Here is an 18,210-nt window from a genome sequence, read left to right as displayed (position 1 = left end):
AACCAACAATTCGCGATTATGCGTCGAGAAATCTGGGTTTCGAAGCCTTTACTCGTGGAATTCGCGAATTCCCGTCTACATGGGAAAACTAGTTTTCTTCTGTTGAGAAGAAAAGACTTGCTTTCCATAAAGGTGAGTACCTGAAGGTGAGAGAATTCTTGAGAGAATACCATGGGAAATACAAGAAATACAATAACAATACCATGGGAAATACAATACCATGGGAACAACAATACAAGACAGGAGGAACTTCATAACCAGCCAATGCCAACAAGCTCAAAAAAGTTATTTAGCTCCTTGGGATAGAGCCAAGATAAAGTTTATGCTTTTACCACCAATGCGTAGCTAAAAAATACACGAGAATTTAAAATTTACGGTTCAAGTTGAGAGCGAGTTCTTCCTTTCCTAGAGACTCGAGTGAATACAGACAAGACGAGAATATTACAAACTTATTCCGTATACAACTCAGAAAATCTGTGCCCCTTCTCACTGGATATCAGCGTGAAAGGAACTGTCAGTCATCGGAATAATGAACAAGCAGTCCTGGAGGAGTACTTCTGGAAGCTTGTCAGAAACAGAATATCTACAAAGCACTTTGATCGAAGCTTTAAATAAATTAGAACTATTAGAAAGACCTATTGAAACAAGTTATTTGAATTACATTGCCCTAAACGCTATGCGTACTAGTGGCTTTAGGTATTGTATGTACTATCTCTAGCTTTAAATTCAACATTATGTACGTAACTCAATGTATGTATCGTTACCTGAATAAAAAATCTAAGTTAAAAACAAGAGGTACGAAAAGACTGATTCTCCCCTGATTTTTATGCCACCAGTATTCAGACGCATTAGGAACGAGATCAACGAGCTTCGAGGTTAGTTAAAGAACTTTACCTCACTCAAAGCACTGCTTGGCAGTTCTTCCCTCCAAAACAGCGTGGAAGAAAAACTTATTCTTGAGAGAAACTTTAGTAAGAGCACAGGTTCGAGCCTTGAAGACCAAACCCTATGAAGTTTCTGGCATCCCAGCTCTAAACTGGGTCAAAAGGGACTTCTCATTGCGAAAACAAGCAAACATCATGGAAAAAATGGAAAAATGTTAAACTCGTTCTTAAAATTCGGTTTATATATATAATATGAAGTTTATGAAAAGGTTTCTTTAAGGTGTCTTAAGACTTAATGTAACATTTATACACGCGCTGTTGAGTATAACGTAAACTTTTATTTTCTCTAAATATATGCACCGTTAATTTAAGATTAAAAAACGCAATGTTAAAGTTTAGAGGTGTGACGAAGGTCTTCACTGTGACCTGGTGTTCAGAGCGGCCACATTCTCGTCCCTTGTACAGAGGCACTAATTAAGACTTGCCCAAAGGCGTTCAAACACCTTGTGGAGATCCGCATAAAGTACAAAACATAACATTTTCAACTCAATTTTGTATTAAATAATATTCATGTCTCGCACAAGTCCGCTCAAAACGATCAAGAAAGTCGTTCAGTTTTCCCCCCAAAAATTCCACTTACGAAAATTATGGAGTGTCTTGGCTTTTTTGAGACCCACTCAAAATAGTCGTGAAGAAGATGAGTCACAATAACGTGGCTGAAGTATGTTGACTTGAGAATACTTCAATTACAATCGACTTGAGAATGGTCCAGGACGGACCGAAACGTCGTCGTCCCTTCATTTTCTAGTGTGTGGCTTGGTCAACAGTCGTGAAGAATCTTCGTCTCTCCTCAGAGCCCCTCCCCCACCCCCCCAAAAAAACACATAATCGCTCTTAGAATTATCATTACAGGCAATGAAACCCGATTCCAACAGAGTGCGCTTCTTCCTCTTAAATCCCGCTCAAGACTGCCATAAGAACCACAGTGTAGGCAATAAACACCTCGCCATTCACAGAGGAGTTTCCAACCTACTGCTTCAAGAACCACCACTAAAGTTTGCGGCCACTGCTAGAAGAATCGGGTGATCACTCAAGCGATTTTCTTTTATTAAACCTACAGGAGGAGGAGGTGGTTTGAAGTTTCCTTAAAAGGTGAAAACCCAGCTTTCAACTTATCCTGAAACAGTCAGTGAGGCCAACCAGCCTGACTTTTACGCCCTTCAGACATAGCGACTTAAATTCAGTTTATCGTCGCTGTAAAATTCAGGTGGAGGAGAATATAAGAAAGTTAGCATGGGCTGTGTGGCGGGTACGGGGGGCGGCCACCGTGTGTGTTGTGCAGTATTGAGCACCTCCAGTCTCACTGCTCAGCCAGCTCACTTACCCCAGCATGTCCAACAACCCCCCCTTCCCTCTTCCCACAGTTGCATGTACCAACCACCCATAGTACCCGTTATTTTTAACGTTGGGGGACGATACCGTAGAAAATGAGAGAGACATTAGAGGATGAGTTAGTCTAACTGTGTCGCCTGGTAACCACTAAAGCTAAGGTTCTCATTCATTTCTGTCCCATGGACCCCTTTTGTCCCATGCACACTATTGTCCCATGCATCCCTTTTGTCCCATGCACACTATTGTCCCATGCACACTATTGTCCCATGCACTATTGTCCCATGCACCACTATTGTCCCATGCACACTTTTGTCCCATGCACCACTATTGTCCCAGGCACATTATTGTCCCATGCACACTATTGTCCCATGCACACTATTGTCCCATGCACACTATTGTCCCATGCACACTATTGTCCCATGCACACTATTGTCCCATGCACACTATTGTCCCATGCATCCCTTTTGTCCCATGCACCACAATTGTCCCATGCACCCTAATCAAACCTTTCCAGCGATGTCTGACTCAAACTTGCAGTCCGAGTAATGTGCTTTATACTGAAAATCTTGAATTGTTTATCTATTGCATCACGCATATTTACTTACATTATTTGTTGTTTGTAGTAAACGTTTACAAACTTAATAGCCATACAAAATGTTGATGGTCAGTGGCTAGGGTTGTGAGGGGTGGGGTGTGGGGGAGTGTTGTGAGGGGGGGGGATGTGGGGGAGTGTTGTGAAGGGGGGGGTGTGGGGGAGTGTTGTGAGGGGGGGGGGTTGTGGGGGAGTGTTGTGAGGGGGGGGGGTTGTGGGGGAGTGTTGTGAGGAGGGGGGGTGTGGGGGAGTGTTGTGAGGAGGGGGGGTGTGGGGGAGTGTTGTGAGGAGGGGGGGTGTGGGGGAGTGTTGTGAGGGGGGAATGTGAGGGGGTGTTGTGAGGTAGTGCAGGTGCAGTATTGGAAGCTGCTGGTGGTGTTCTGGAAAGAGATGAGTGACTACAGCATCTTGAAGGAGCTATTAACCCTGATCTCGGCTACGTGAGAAGGAAAGTCTTGCAGGGTCTTAGATGACGTCTGACCTTCACAAAGTGAGATGATACATGTCAGTAGCCCTGATCCCTGCAACACCTTAAGCCTCATGAATAGTCATCTTGGGGTTTCTTTTGTGACTGATGCATCTGGTGATTCCTTTGTGCTGTAACCACCCCTTTCTTCAAGTCCAACACGGGGAATATAATGTTGATTTTCTGACGTTGTAGACACAGTTGGCCTTATCTTAGATGTTCAACAGTAAGTTACACACAAATATATATTAAATATATATATATATATATATATATATATATATATATATATATATATATATATATATATATATATATATATATATATTATATATATATATATATATATATATATATATATATATATATATATATATATATATATATATATATATATATATATATAACTTTAGAACACTTTCCCACCAGGAGACTCGAACCCTAGCCAGCACAGAAGCCTTCCAGCAACTGGCATAACAGGTACGCCTTAACCCGCTCCACCACCCGCTCAGACCCTTAAAAGAGATGGTAATTTCGGAGTATTCAAATAAATAAAGTAATTACCATCTCTTTTAAGGGTCTGAGCGGGTGGTGGAGCGGGTTAAGGCGTACCTGTTATGCCAGTTGCTGGAAGGCTTCTGTGCTGGCTAGGGTTCGAGTCTCCTGGTGGGAAAGTGTTCTAAAGTTGTATACTTAACTCTCGTGTTTAGGAGAGTTGTGCCATATATATATATATATATATATATATATATATATATATATATATATATATATATATATATATATATATATATATATATATATATATATATATATATATATATATATACATATATATATATATATATATATATACATATATATATATATATATATATATATATATATATATATATATATATATATATATATATATATATATATATATATATATATATATATATATATTCCTCCACCTGTACATTTCTTTACCCCGTTTTCAGGGGTCAATGACATTATCTAGACTCGGGCCCCCTCTCCTCGTCCCTGTGAAGGGGGCGCCAGGGACCCCATGCCTTCACCTGGTATTCCAGCACCATCCCTCAGAAGATAACTTTTCTTCCCCCCCCCTCCCCTTCCCAGGCTCAAATGTCCTCCTGGGGAACACACAGACGTTATTAGGCTCCCCGTGTGGGCGTGAGGCCGGCCAGTGCTGGGAGGTGAGGCGTGAGGCCGCCTCATACTCTCACTCCCTCATCACTTTATCAAGCGCTCCTTCGCTATTAAAATGTGCGAGTAATGTATGGAATACCTATTCATGTGTGTGTGTATAAATGGACGTGAATGTGTATTATCTAGGACCTCATCACTCACCCACCTATTCTCACTCTCTCACCCACCCACTCATTCTCTCCACGCACGCACGCACACGCACGCACGCAGACGTAGTCATATCCACAATATACACGTAAGTGTTCCAGAGAGTGGCTCTTCAAGCCGTCTCCATCCTAACTCAAATCTTATTCCATTTCCCGTCCTTACTCTCCCCCCCCCGCCCCTCCCCTCCCCCGCCCCTCTCATCCCCTCCCCTCCCCCGCCCCTCTCATCCCCTCCCCTCCCCCCCTCCTAACACACGCAGGTATGTCAGGTTATATCCCCCTATTTGTTATTATACATTAGTTCCCCCCCCCCCCACCTCTCTCAGAAGTGCCTCACTTTCCCCAGCTTTAAGACCCTCCCCATGATGTCGCAAGTTCCACACAGTCTTATTACCCACATAATGGGTGTTAAGGGGGTGTGGGTGAACCCCACCCCCCTTACAGTGGGTGTTAAGGGGGTGTGGGTGAACCCCACCCCCCTTACAGTGGGTGTTAAGGGGGTGTGGGTGAACCCCACCCCCCTTACAGTGGGTGTTAAGGGGGTGTGGGTGAACCCCACCCCCCTTACAGTGGGTGTTAAGGGGGTGTGGGTGGAGCTCCAACATACAATACACTAACACCCCTGAGAGCTCTCGCACTCATTCTCGCCATATCTTAACGAAAGGAAAGGGTAAGACCACATACATTCTCCACGGGTGTGCTTTACTGGGGCTCCACGGGGCTCCACGGGGGGCTCTACTGGGGGCTCCACGGGGGGCTCTACGGGGGGCTCTACTGAGGGCTCCACGGGGGGCTCCATACTGCTCAATATAATAAACTTTGGCTATAAATGCGGCCGTAATCTCCAACCAACTTTTTCTCGTATTTCTCTCCGTAATGTTGGGAAGGTGTCTGGGGGGGGGGCGGGTGTTGGGAAGGTGTCTGGGGGGGGGGGCGGGTGTTGGGAAGGTGTCTGGGGGGGGCGGGTGTTGGGAAGGTGTCTGGGGGGGCAGGTGTTGGGAAGGTGTCTGGGGGGGCAGGTGTTGGGAAGGTGTCTGGGGGGGCGGGTGTTGGGAAGGTGTCTGGGGGGGGGGCGGGTGTTGGGAAGGTGTCTGGGGGGGGGGGCGGGTGTTGGGAAGGTGTCTGGAGGGGGGGGGGGCGGGTGTTGGGAAGGTGTCTGGGGGGGCGGGTGTTGGGAAGGTGTCTGGGGGGGGGGGCGGGTGTTGGGAAGGTGTCTTTGTATCCCGAGTGAGATTTCTCGACGAGCGCCGTTCATCAGCTGACAATCAGTTGACAGCCGAGTCCGACAGTGACGAGCGAGTGATTGATGGCCCTTTGTGCAAGTGAGACATATTCCAAGAGCTTTTCTCAGACATTTCGTACACCTTATATATACTACCACTACCTCCAGGCTGGAGGAACCTGTACATCTTTCCTTTATCATAGCGGGTTTCTTTACAATTATGTAGTCTATAACTAGGGCATAAGATAGGCCTGAAACGTTAAGCTCATTATGACTGGGATGAAGTAGGCCTAGGTGTCTCGGGAGGCCTGGTCGAGGACCGGGCCGCGGGGACGTTGAACCCTGAAATCATGGCAAAGCTTTGTCAGGTCACTAACGTGGGTTGGTAGAAAGGCAGTTGAAATAACCTTGTAAGCCACAGTCACCTGGCAGGATATACCGTACTGGTGCAGGAGATTTGGAAAAGCAGATCCCAAAACCGGTTTTGGAAGGCCAGCTTGCCAAGCGTTTTGGGCACTGTTTACCTGCCCAGTGCCTGGCTGACACTGTCCAGTCAGTGCCTAGTCACTGACTAGGTGGGCACTGCTCACCTGACGGGGATGGTGAACTATAGGTGCCCCCAAGACTGGTTGACCAGCATGCCACCCACACCCAGGTGGGAAGCGTCCACCACCTCCACCACCTACCCACATACCTGTGGAAGAGAAGATAAACACGTTAGACTTACTGGAACCTGCAATGTGATGGTCTCAGTGGGAAATGAATAAATGAGTAAGTTACTACACTATACAGTGAAGGAGGGGGCAAGTGGAGGGAGGGGGGGGGGCTAGTGGAGGGAGGGGGGGCAAGTAGAGGGGGGAGGGGGTTAAAGAGTGATTACAATGGTACGCTCAATATGTAATTGTTTACAGTGGTTGAATACAGAACTGCAGTGTGTCGAAGTGTGGAGAGTGTTGACACTGGCACTTAGTGCCCCATGTGTTACAGCAATGGCCTGAGTGCCACTAATGACCCAATAACCACCGAACTACAACTAAAAAAAAAATTAACCCCACAACACTTGTCTCGAGATAGTGCGACAAAAACACATACACAGTTTACCACAAAGAGTCAAACTATCCCCCTCCCCCCACTGCCCATTTGCAAGAAGGATTTAACAAAATAAAATTGAGCTCAAAGCACATTCAATTAGCTGGAGGCGAGGCGCGTGGAGCTGCTGGAATAATCTGGTGCGCTCTCAGGCATCAAAGGCGCTGTTTAACGAGGACCATAAACACCGGAACGGTATATAGTGTGTTGAGGCGAGTCCTTGGCACCGCCGACACCCACGGTTTGAGGTGCCGGGGGAGAGGGGTGTGTGTGTGTGTGTGTGTGTGTGTGTGTGTGTGTGTGTGTGTGTGTGTGTGTGTGTGTGTGTGTGTGTGTGTGTGTGTGTGTGTGTGCGTGTGTGTGTGTGTGTGTGTGTGTACTCGCCTATTTGTGCTTACGGGGATTGAGCTCTGGCTCTTTGGGTCCCGCCTCTCAACCGTCAATCAACTGGTGTACAAGAAGGTTAGGTAAGGTCGGTGTTTTCTATGAAGCTTTTCAAGGTAAACTAAAATATTCACAATAAATTAGTATGTCACATATGCACTTATTTAATAAGTCAATATTGACTAAGAAAGTGCGAGAACGGGTTGGTCAATCAGGAAGTGAATCCCAATGTTGAACAGCCAAGAAAGTTACGCCATTGATGAGCCAGTTACAGCGGGATATAACGACTCTACGTGACAGAGAAGCTGTAACTTGGGTCGTGCCCAGTCCCTAACTTACCTGGCACTCGCTTCACCAGACCTGTCTACAGACACACAACAAGGCGACGTCGAGATTCCGCTCCTGCTTGATACCTGGTTGATGGGGTTCTGGGAGTTCTTCTACTCCCCAAGCCCGGCCCGAGGCCAGGCTCGACTTGTGAGAGTTTGGTCCACCAGGCTGTTGCTTGGAGCCGCTTCGTCCTCCACAAACACTGACCGAACAGCTTCACTTGTGGTGCGTCTCCAAACCTAATGACCAGGGGCCAGATTCACGAAGTAGTTACGCAAGCACTTACGAACCTATTCATCTTTTCTCAATCTTTGGTGGCTTTATTTCCAATTATTAAACAGTTAATGAGCTCCGAAGCACCAGGAAGCTGTTTATAACAATAACAACAGCTGATTGGCAAGTTTTCATGCTTGTAAATTATTTAATAAATGTAACCAAAGCCGTCAAAGACTGAGGAAAGATGTACACGTTCGTAAGTGCTTGAGTAACTACTTCGTGAAACTGGCCCCAGGAAAACAGCTCTTCGGAAATCGGTCTCACGGAGCCTTTTCATTACCGCTCGATTCCTGCCCCTCATTGCTCGGAGACCTCCCCGAGGTCTGCAATTACACACACAGGCTCTATTACGGGCTCACCATAGCCCGTGCTACTTGGAACCTTTTGTTCCAGGTAGCGAATCTTAAAACAACAACACAGGCTCCTCACTGGAAATAACTTCGTTGTTCAACTGTCTTTTTTTCTTGCTTATTTGTGTTTGTTTTAATTACCAGACATAGCAAGCCAAGGTAAACAATGAATAACTATGTACTGAAATGATACACTTTCAGAATGTTTTAGTTTTGGTTATAAAAGCATCAAGTGGAATATGGACAATGTGTGTTATGACTAAACGCAATCATCTCAAGATAACCTCAAGTACATAGCAGCCTTTTAAAATAACTGGTCATATTAAACTCGTAACTCAGGTTTCCTAAACTCTTAAAAGATGTATTGTAAACGCTAGTATTACATGGGCGCCTCGTCCTTCATCTCCATACAATATTTAACATAACTAGTTAATGCCTTGTATCCGAAAATGTATAAATATATACATTTTATACGACTCGTGTATAAATGAGTTCATTACGAGCTGTAGAGCTGTAATGAACACAATACTGTTCACTAATGTTATTGACCGTTGTTCTCTGTTAATAAAGTCGCCAACACTATCTTAATCACCTTTGTTGATCGATATTCACTGTAAATACTCACGATTTATTCGAGTAAAACTATTCAGGTGTTTACCATTTGGCCCCGAGGCGGAAAACTGAGTGTGAGGCGAGTACCTCATTCACCTCGCCACACAGTAACACACCTCACCTCACCTCACCACACAGTAACACACCTCACCACACAGTAACACACCTCACCTCGCCACACAGTAACACACCTCACCACACAGTAACACACCTCACCTCACCACACAGTACCTCACAGTAACACACAGTACCGCACAGGCCTAAACAAATGGAAGATTTACTCTCTTCTTCAGACCAACACAATTAATACAAAGTAGGTTTTTGTGCACAACAATTTAAATTATGTAATACCATCCAGCTGTTAGTTTTAGATTCAGCTACTCGGAACCGAAAGTTGCAAGTAGCACGGGCTATGGTGAGCCCGTAGTGGACTTGCCTGGCACAGGAGCGGGGCAAGAAGCACGGGCTATGGTGAGCCCCGTAGTGGACTTGCCTGGCACAGGAGCGGGGCAAGTAGCACGGACTATGGTGAGCCCGTAGTGGACTTGCCTGGCACAGGAGCGGGGCTGTGGCTGACGGAAAGTGCCATCCAGAGTAGGCAGAGGAGCACCGGTGTTGGTGGCGTTGGTGGAACATGAACATGGGCCGTGTCATAAGATTAATGCAGGTGGCGGCCATTTATCGTGGGATCTCCCCTGATCAGCCGTCACTCACGTTTGTCCCTGACAATCAGTTCACGTCTGTCACTCTTGTCACAGGTGAGTTACGGCGCGTTGCGTCACGCACGGTGGTGGTGTGACGCTCCGTACAGTTGTGACGGTGAGTATGGTGTCTCATGTCATCTATAGTGTCTTGTGTATTGTCTGGTGTTTATACATTGTGTGGTGTACAGTGTTATGCATAGTACGCATTGGTAGGTATCTGTTGTACAGTGATGTATAGTGCGTTGCACTTACGCTTATGGTAAGGCTACATGGACTGCACGGCGAGGCTAGAGGTAGAGTGCGTGAAAGAATGACAGTATGATCCATATTACTTGTCTTCCCGACACCACAGTACCAGCCACGTGTATTGTGCCAGGAACAACGTACACCACAGTTTACACACACACACACACACACACGCACCCCCCCCCACACACCCCCACACCCCAACTTGAGAGAATGATCCGTGTTGATCGAACATGCAGTTCAACTGCAGAGGCTTGCATGACTCTCGGACATGTGTTGAGTACTCTTCTAGCTGGTGAGCAGCAGGGCAGTCTTTAATGTCCACAATACTGCACACTTCTCATGCGAGAGCACTTACAGACTACACAGTCCCGTCGCGGAATCCCTGCCTAGAAAGGAAACTGATCTTTGTAACATTTGCTGGTTCTAAAGAAATGAATTAAGATCAAACTAGTGGAACACCCTGGAATGGACAAATTCAGTGACAAACTTTCCTAGGGCGTCTGACAGCTGAGTGGACAGCGCTTCGGATTCGTAGTCCTGAGGTTCCGGGTTCGATCCCCGGTGGAGGCGGAGACAAATGGGCAAAATGTTTCTTTCACCCTGATGCCCCTGTTACCTAGCAGTAAATAGGTACATGAGAGTTACACAGCTGCTACGAGCTGCTTCCTGGGGATGTGTAACAAAAAGGAGGCCTGGTCGAGGACCGGGCCGCGGAGACGCTAAGCCCCGAAATCATCTCAAGATCACCTCAAGATGGGTTCACGGAAGAGAAGTCCAGTGTAACAAGCCTGCTAGAGAGCCATGACAAAATGTCAACAATCACATATGAAATAGAACAGGGGGATGATTGCCTCGTCCTGAACTGCCAGAAAGTTTGACAACGCCCCGCACAGGAAGCTCCAACATGAACTGATGGCACTCACAACTGATGACGTTCGAACATTTCTCGAAGAGCGCTTCACTGGCGAACCTTTGTTCAAAATGCAACACTGTAAAAGCCTCACGCGCATACTTCAAATACAAATAATTGCCAACTGAACCTAAACACTTAACCTACGGTTAAATACACATATAAATCTAATATGTATTAATTTATACACGAGAAAAAATATTTGTAATACACAATTTATTAAAATTTATGAATTACGTCATGGGGGGGGGGGGTCGGCCGCCGCTTTAACGAACCTAGCCTGATGACGGATTGAACTGGTATCTTACCAAGCAGGTTACGGATACCCGGCTGGCAGGATGACGGTCTCGTACTTTTGAGGCTCGAATTCGAATCTCCGGTGATTGAAGTGAAGGAAGTGTTACTACCCCAGGCGGTTGTGGTTGGCATCTTGTAGTTCAGACGATATCTATAAGATGCACACTTCCCAGTTCCTGGAATATGAAGGTTTTCTTGGGGGGGGGGGGGGCTTCAAGTAGCACCTTGAGGCTTGTGTAATGTTCCTGGAGACGACTATGGGACTGTAGCGACTCTGAGGTGGCTCGATATTGATTGTTTTTTAATTGTTTTAAATGTTTAGTTCATGAACATTGTGTTTATATATGTATATTTGTCCACACTGCCTGGCTTCCAACCTTGAACACACACACACACACACACACACACACACACACACACACACACACACACACACATCACTCACTCACTCACTCACTCACTCACTCACTCACTCACTCACTCACTCACACACACACACACACTCACTCACTCACTCACTCACTCACTCACTTACTCACCCCTCTCTCTCTCTCTCTCTCTCTCTCTCTCTCTCTCTCTCTCTCTCTCTCTCTCTCTCTCTCTCTCTCTCTCTCTCTCTCTCTCTCTCTCTCTCTCTCTCTCTCTCTCTCTCTCTCTCTCATAGGAATAGGATTTACAACTCCATATAGCGTACCTTAAAGACCAAGTATCTGGACAAATCAAACCAACACTGTATCAAACCACAAATGTGTTGGAATTATGTTCTCCGGGGGAGCCGGTCGGCCGAGCGGACAGCATGCGGGATTTGTGATCCTGTGGTCCCGGGTTCGATCCCAGGCGCCGGCGAGAAACAATGGGCAGAGTTTCTTTCACCCTATGCCCCTGTTACCTAGCAGTAAATTAGGTACCTGGGTGTTAGTCAGCTGTCACGGGCTGCTTCCTGCGGGTGGAGGCCTGGTCGAGGACCGAGCCGCGGGGACACTAAAAAAGCCCCGAAATCATCTCAAGATAACCCCAAGATAACCTCCGTTTTAAATGAACAGTTATACCCGAGGATCTTTCCAGATACATTGGGGGGGGGGGAGATAACATTTTCCTGAAGTGTCTAATGTTCACGAATAATAGGTTGGCATGAAAAAAGCAAAAAAGATTATTGATTCAAGCAACGTCCAATGGATATCCATTACTAGGCACGATGCGTTTTAATCAAATCAATCTAAACAAAAGAGAAAAACTATTTTGAGTAATGTTTGAATGTCATGAAGCGTAGAGTAATGGAACTGTGAAGAGCCAGAGCATCAAGCCTGGACCAGCCAATGTTGGGAGTGGTGGGTGTGTTACAGGGAGGGGGGGGTGTAGTGGGCGTGTTACAGGGGTGTAGTGGGCGTGTTACAGGGGTGTAGTGGGCGTGTTACAGGGGTGTAGTGGGCGTGTTACAGGGGTGTAGTGGGCGTGTTACAGGGGTGTAGTGGGGGAGTATTGCGGAGCCTGATGACATTACCCCGTAGCTACCACATTACAGATATACCCGTTATAGTACACAACAGGAAGCTACCAACAACAACACACAAGTTTAGCTCACTCAGACTCGAATATTATGAGAATTGGTTTATGGTTCACCATTACGTATGACGGAACATTCTGGAACAAGATGATCCCCCATAAAACCCTTGACGTCACAGGACAAACAAACACGTCAAGACACGTAGCATGTTTAGCCAATGGGAAGCGAGAATGAGTGACAGGTCCGCCCTGGTAAAACGAGTCTCCCGCTTCCTACGCGCCATAAAACCAGTCTCGCTTGCTAGCCACACTGGGACGATGTGGTACCAACATGAGCTCTGCTATTTGCTGGAGTATATTCCAAGAACTGAGCAGCAAGGAGATTCCACATGTATTTTGGGGCAGACTTTCCTCATAAACAAAGGCCAAGCGCTCGTTAGTCCATCCGCCAAACCCAAGGTTTATGAATGAACGATACTTTTCATACGGGACTCAAGCCTGCATGATGACGTTCGAAACATTTCTCGAACAGTGCTTCGCTGACGACCTCTGTTCGAATCACAACTCTGTAAATGTTTCACTCACAACACAAAATTATTGCCAGGAAAACCTAAACTCCTAACTTTATTTAGGCCTAAGTATACACCAAATTCCAATAAACCATGTTGACTTATATTTGAAAAAATGCCGATTTTGAATGGACAGTAGTTTAATATTGATGAATGCGGCTTTGTGGTCTGCCACTGTCTGGACGAGCCGAGCCTGAGGACGCAACCCGTCGTTAGGCCAGGCTCGTTAAAGCTGCGGCTTTCCCCAAAACGTTCATAAATTTTAAAATTATGTATATTAAAAATAGCCTTGTTCTTCTTTATATACTAATAATAATATATATTAAAGTAGTGTGTATAGGTAGGCGTAAGTTAGGTGTTTAGGTTCTGTTGGCGGTTATTTGTATTTGAAGTGCGGCATTTATAGCGTTGTGGTTCAAATAGAGTTCGTCAGGAGGAATTAGCTCTCAGGTCTGGGGGTCCCTGGTTAAAGACTGTGGTATTCGTTCATAATCTTTAATAAAGCAGAGTCCCAAAGCTTCGAAAATGGCGGCAGTCTCCCGCATGGTAGAGGACTTGTGCCTTGTGGTGGTGGAAGGTTGACCTCAGCCATCCACTCCACGTCTTCCTGAAGCTCTGGCGGCTCAAGTTGATGAATCTGCTCTAACCTTAACATATACAAAAGAGGAAATACCGACTGCTTCCGGGATCATTATTCACTCTCCTGCAGCACTTCCTCCCAGCTTGCACCACCACAACACCACCCCCCTCCACCACCTGCACCACACTTCCCTCCACCACCACAACACCCCCCCTCCACCACCTGCACCACACCTCCCTCCACCACCACAACACCCCCCCTCCACCACCTGCACCACACCTCCCTCCACCACCACAACACCCCCCCTCCACCACCACAACACCCCCTCCACCACCTGCACCACCACAACACCCCCTCCACCACCACAACACCCCCCCCCCCTCCACCACCACAACACCCCCTCCACCACCACAACACCCCCCCTCCACCACCTGCACCACACCTCCCTCCACCACCACAACACCCCCCCCCCCTCCACCACCACAACATCCCCGCCTATCATAATAGGAGTCATTCTCTCATCCTTGTATGTCTCGGACATTGTTATGACCGCGAGCTTGTCTCTGTTGTTCTCTCTAAGTGTATCACCTGTTCCATTACTCCTCTCACTCCTCACCCATATATCTCCCCCTCTACATACCTCTCTCTCACTATCTCAGGGAAGAATACATTGCTCGCGCTCGTCAAAAGCGACAGCATACTAGAGATACTCCTTGTAAATACCTGGATGGATCGTAATGAACTTTGATTTAATAAGGGAAAAGTAAATATCCCGGAGCTAAGCCAATTATCGGCCCCCGTGATTTATTGGAGAAGGTGGGCCAGTGGTGGGAGTAGGTGGGTGTAGGTGGTGGGAGTAGGTGGTGGTGGTGGGAGTAGGTGGTGGTGGTGGGAGTAGGTGGTGAGGGTGGGTGGTGGTGGTGGGTGGGTGGTGGTGGTGGGAGTAGGTGGGTGTAGGTGGTGGTGGTGGGTGGGTGGTGGTGGGTGGGTGGGTGGTGGTGGGAGTAGGTGGGTGTAGGTGGTGGTAGGTGGGTGGGTGGGAAGATGTGGGTGTTTAAGGTGAAGGAAGGAGGGAAGGAAGTATCAGGGGAAAACGCCACGCCATTAGGACTATATAGCACTTGGAAGGGGTCAGGATAAGGATTTGGGAAGGGACGAGGGGGAGGGGAAAGAATGGTGCCCAACCACTTGGACGGTCGGGGATTGAACGCCGACCTGCATGAATTTTATACCCCCGCCTACTAAGCCTTGTAGCTATTGCGTTGTAGTTTAACTATTCTGATGTTAGAATTGTCAAAACTGGCCTTACATTTGTGGATGGAGGTGGCTTCCACAACTTCTCTCAGTGCCTTCCACTTGTTAACTACTACCTGTATGGATACTAGTATTTCCTTACATTTCTTAGACTCCTTATGTTTCCAGTTTATACTTTTCATCCTACTTTCTCACGTTTTAAAAGAAGTTGCCTTTGTCGAGCCTATTCCCCTTAATATTTTATACGTCGTGATCATATCCGCTCTGTTTCTTCCATTCACTTAGGTTGCGATACTAACTTCCATTAACCTATCCACAGAAGTTAACCCTCTTAAGCTCTAGCACCAGTCTAAGTGGTGTCACAGTCTGGTGTCAGTGATATGACCGTTCCGGTGAGGCATATAGAGGACTGGAGCCTAATGAACCACGACTTTCCCGCCAAAACACGGTGTGACACTGACGCCTGGAACCCCAAGAGTGCCGCCATCTTGATATTGTCGGAGAGACAATGAGAGTTTCCTGTAGATCATCATATTAGTGAATGCAACCTGGCGCAGCCGAGACCTGCAGGAATACAGTACATTTAATCTCATTTGATACAAAATAAATAAAACTTCACATTAAGACTAAAGTCGATTGTCAGCGAGTTGCTTGCTCCCCCCCCCCACCCCAGCGAGAGGCGGGTTGGAAGCCCCGCGCCCTCAAAGACTTTAATTAGGCCAAGATTTGAGAGCAAATTCATTAAGTTTTAGAGAATACACAAGAGCTTCCTGGAAGGTCTTTAGGGACCTTATCCGTCATCACTGGCTGGGGTGAGACTCCCGGACTTCCTTACAGGTGTGGCAGTGACACGCAGATGTGGCAGTGACACAGGTGTGGCAACAAACACACGCAGGTGTGGCAGACATCAAACACCACACACCACTGGAACTCAACAATGGACCAACATGTCTCCATACTGATTACATTTCCTTTCCTGATTGACAATATTGCGTTCAGCTTCGTATCTTCCCGTAGTTCTGTATGGGTGTCGCACGTTCCAGGCCAGCTTAACAACCCAGCTTAACAACCCAGATTAACAACCCAGCTTAACAACCCCAGCTTAACAACCCCAGCTTAACAACCCCAGCTTAACAACCCCAGCTTAAAGTGTCACATCCCCACTATTTCTTCACTAATTGTACCATGCTGTTCGCGTTTCCAACATGTGCTCCAATACTTTATATGTATGACTCAGCCAATTACCCTTGGAAACCTGTACAGTTGTCAGTTAAAGGCTTCGAGGCGAGACCAAAGAGCTAAAGCTCGACAACGGCAAGCATAAATTTGCTAGTAGAATTGAGAGAGAGGAGAGAGAAAGTGGCGGTGGGGGGGGGGGGGAGAAGAGAAAAGAGAAGAAGAGAGAGCGCAAAGATTTTCAGTAGATCACGGCTCACAAGCGGTAGAGTGAGCAGTATTTTACGAGAGTTTTCCCATAAAGGCGCGAGAGTGGTCGAGTGGTGCAGATATTGGTGCTCCCTGCGTGTAGGTCCTGGCCAGACCTGGGGGCGGGGAAGCTGCTCCCTGCGTGTAGGTCCTGGCCAGACCTGGGGGCGGGGAAGCTGCTCCCTGCGTGTAGGTCCTGGCCAGACCTGGGGGCGGGGAAGCTGCTCCCTGCGTGTAGGTCCTGGCCAGACCTGGGGGCGGGGAAGCTGCTCCCTGCGTGTAGGTCCTGGCCAGACCTGGGGGCGGGGAAGCTGCTCCCTGCGTGTAGGTCCTGGCCAGACCTGGGGGCGGGGAAGCTGCTCCCTGCGTGTAGGTCCTGGCCAGACCTGGGGGCGGGGGGAAGCTGCTCCCTGCGTGTAGGTACTGGCCAGACCTGGGGGCGGGGAAGCTGCTCCCTGCGTGTAGGTCCTGGCCAGACCTGGGGGCGGGGGGAAGCTGCACCCTGCGTGTAGGTCCTGGCCAGACCTGGGGGGGCGGGGGGACTCACAATTATGCCCGGCCGTCTGTTTGCAAATAATGAAGATAGTTGAAGTGTTTTGAGAAAGTGTAGAAAGGATTTTGTCACCTAAATGAAAGCTTCAGCGTCGTCTTTTGAAACCTTGAGCGACATTTGTAACAGGATTTCAGATGGTTACATTTTTGTTTTGTATGAAAGCCAATATCGGTGCATCAGTTCTTATCCCCGCAAACGACTTATATCAAACAAGAGGGGAGTGAGCTGAAAGTTTCAAGACTGAAAGTTTCAAGACTGAAAGTTTCAAGACTGAAAGTTTCAAGACTGAAAGTTTCAAGACTGAAAGTTTCAAGACTGAAAGTTTCAAGACTGAAAGTTTCAAGACTGAAAGTTTCAAGACTGAAAGTTTCAAGACTGAAAGTTTCAAGACTGAAAGTTTCAAGACTGAAAGTTTCAAGACTGAAAGTTTCAAGACTGAAAGTTTCAAGACTGAAAGTTTCAAGACTGAAAGTTTCAAGGTTGAAAGTCTCAAGACTGAAAGTAGCGTGTGTAAGGCGCGATAACTAATTAACTTACCAAGAAAGTTGTCAGAATGGGTGCGGGAAGTCTAGAATTACTGTGTTACCGTGAGAGGGGGGGGGGTGAACACAGTGTTCCTGGGGGGGGGGGTTATGTATAGTGTGTTGGGACACTGTGTCCTATAGTTCCCTTCGCCTTATGGAGTAGAAGCCTTCTGATCTCCCTTTTTCTACCATCTTCATTATTTTACACTTGTGATTAAATTCTTGCAACTATTTGATGCCCACTCCTGGAGGTTGTCAAGGAGAAGACCTTGACCGAACTACTCCTGTCAAGGTCTTCTTGTAGACTCTGCAGTTCTCTTAGGTCTGTGTCGACCCCGTACACAGGACGTCCAATGTGTGTTAGGAGGTGAGGGTGCAATTACACCTTGGTGTTGACAGTGTGGTGCTGAGACACACTCGCGCCCTCCGGTGGGCCAGTTACCACCTCATAACGACCTCGTAAGCCCCCAGCTGCACACCCTCACCCACCACACTACCTCGCACCACCTGTCTGCAGGTGGCCCCTACCACCACACCATCACAATCTCCAGCACCACAGTAAGTGGTGGTGAGGTGGTCTTGTACTGTGAACACATGAACGAAAATTGGGTTGCTAATATAGTTGCTAATCTATATAGCTTGCATTCTTCCCCCACTGCCTAACTACCCTATTTTACCCCCAAACTG

At 47.2% G+C, this 18,210-nt stretch overlaps 1 protein-coding gene across 7 annotated transcripts in view; it reads right to left on the bottom strand.

Annotated features, from left to right (window-relative positions):
* The window catches only part of LOC123763289 (ras-like protein family member 10B), a 185,129-nt gene that overhangs the window by 75,785 nt on the left and 91,134 nt on the right, over positions 1-18,210 (bottom strand). Inside the window, exon 1 of one of the 7 annotated variants that reach the window (XM_069302974.1) lies at positions 6,505-6,524. The exons of the other annotated variants lie outside the window; for them this stretch is intronic. The gene's annotated coding sequence lies outside the window, so the exon portion shown is untranslated. Of the gene's footprint in view, positions 1-6,504; positions 6,525-18,210 lie in introns of those variants that run through there. 7 annotated transcript variants of the gene reach the window in all.

Source organism: Procambarus clarkii, chromosome 49, assembly GCF_040958095.1.
Source record: "Procambarus clarkii isolate CNS0578487 chromosome 49, FALCON_Pclarkii_2.0, whole genome shotgun sequence".
NCBI classification, from domain to species: domain Eukaryota; kingdom Metazoa; phylum Arthropoda; class Malacostraca; order Decapoda; family Cambaridae; genus Procambarus; species Procambarus clarkii.
Note: the sequence above shows the minus strand (reverse complement) of the source record. Positions and strands in the feature narration are given on the sequence as shown.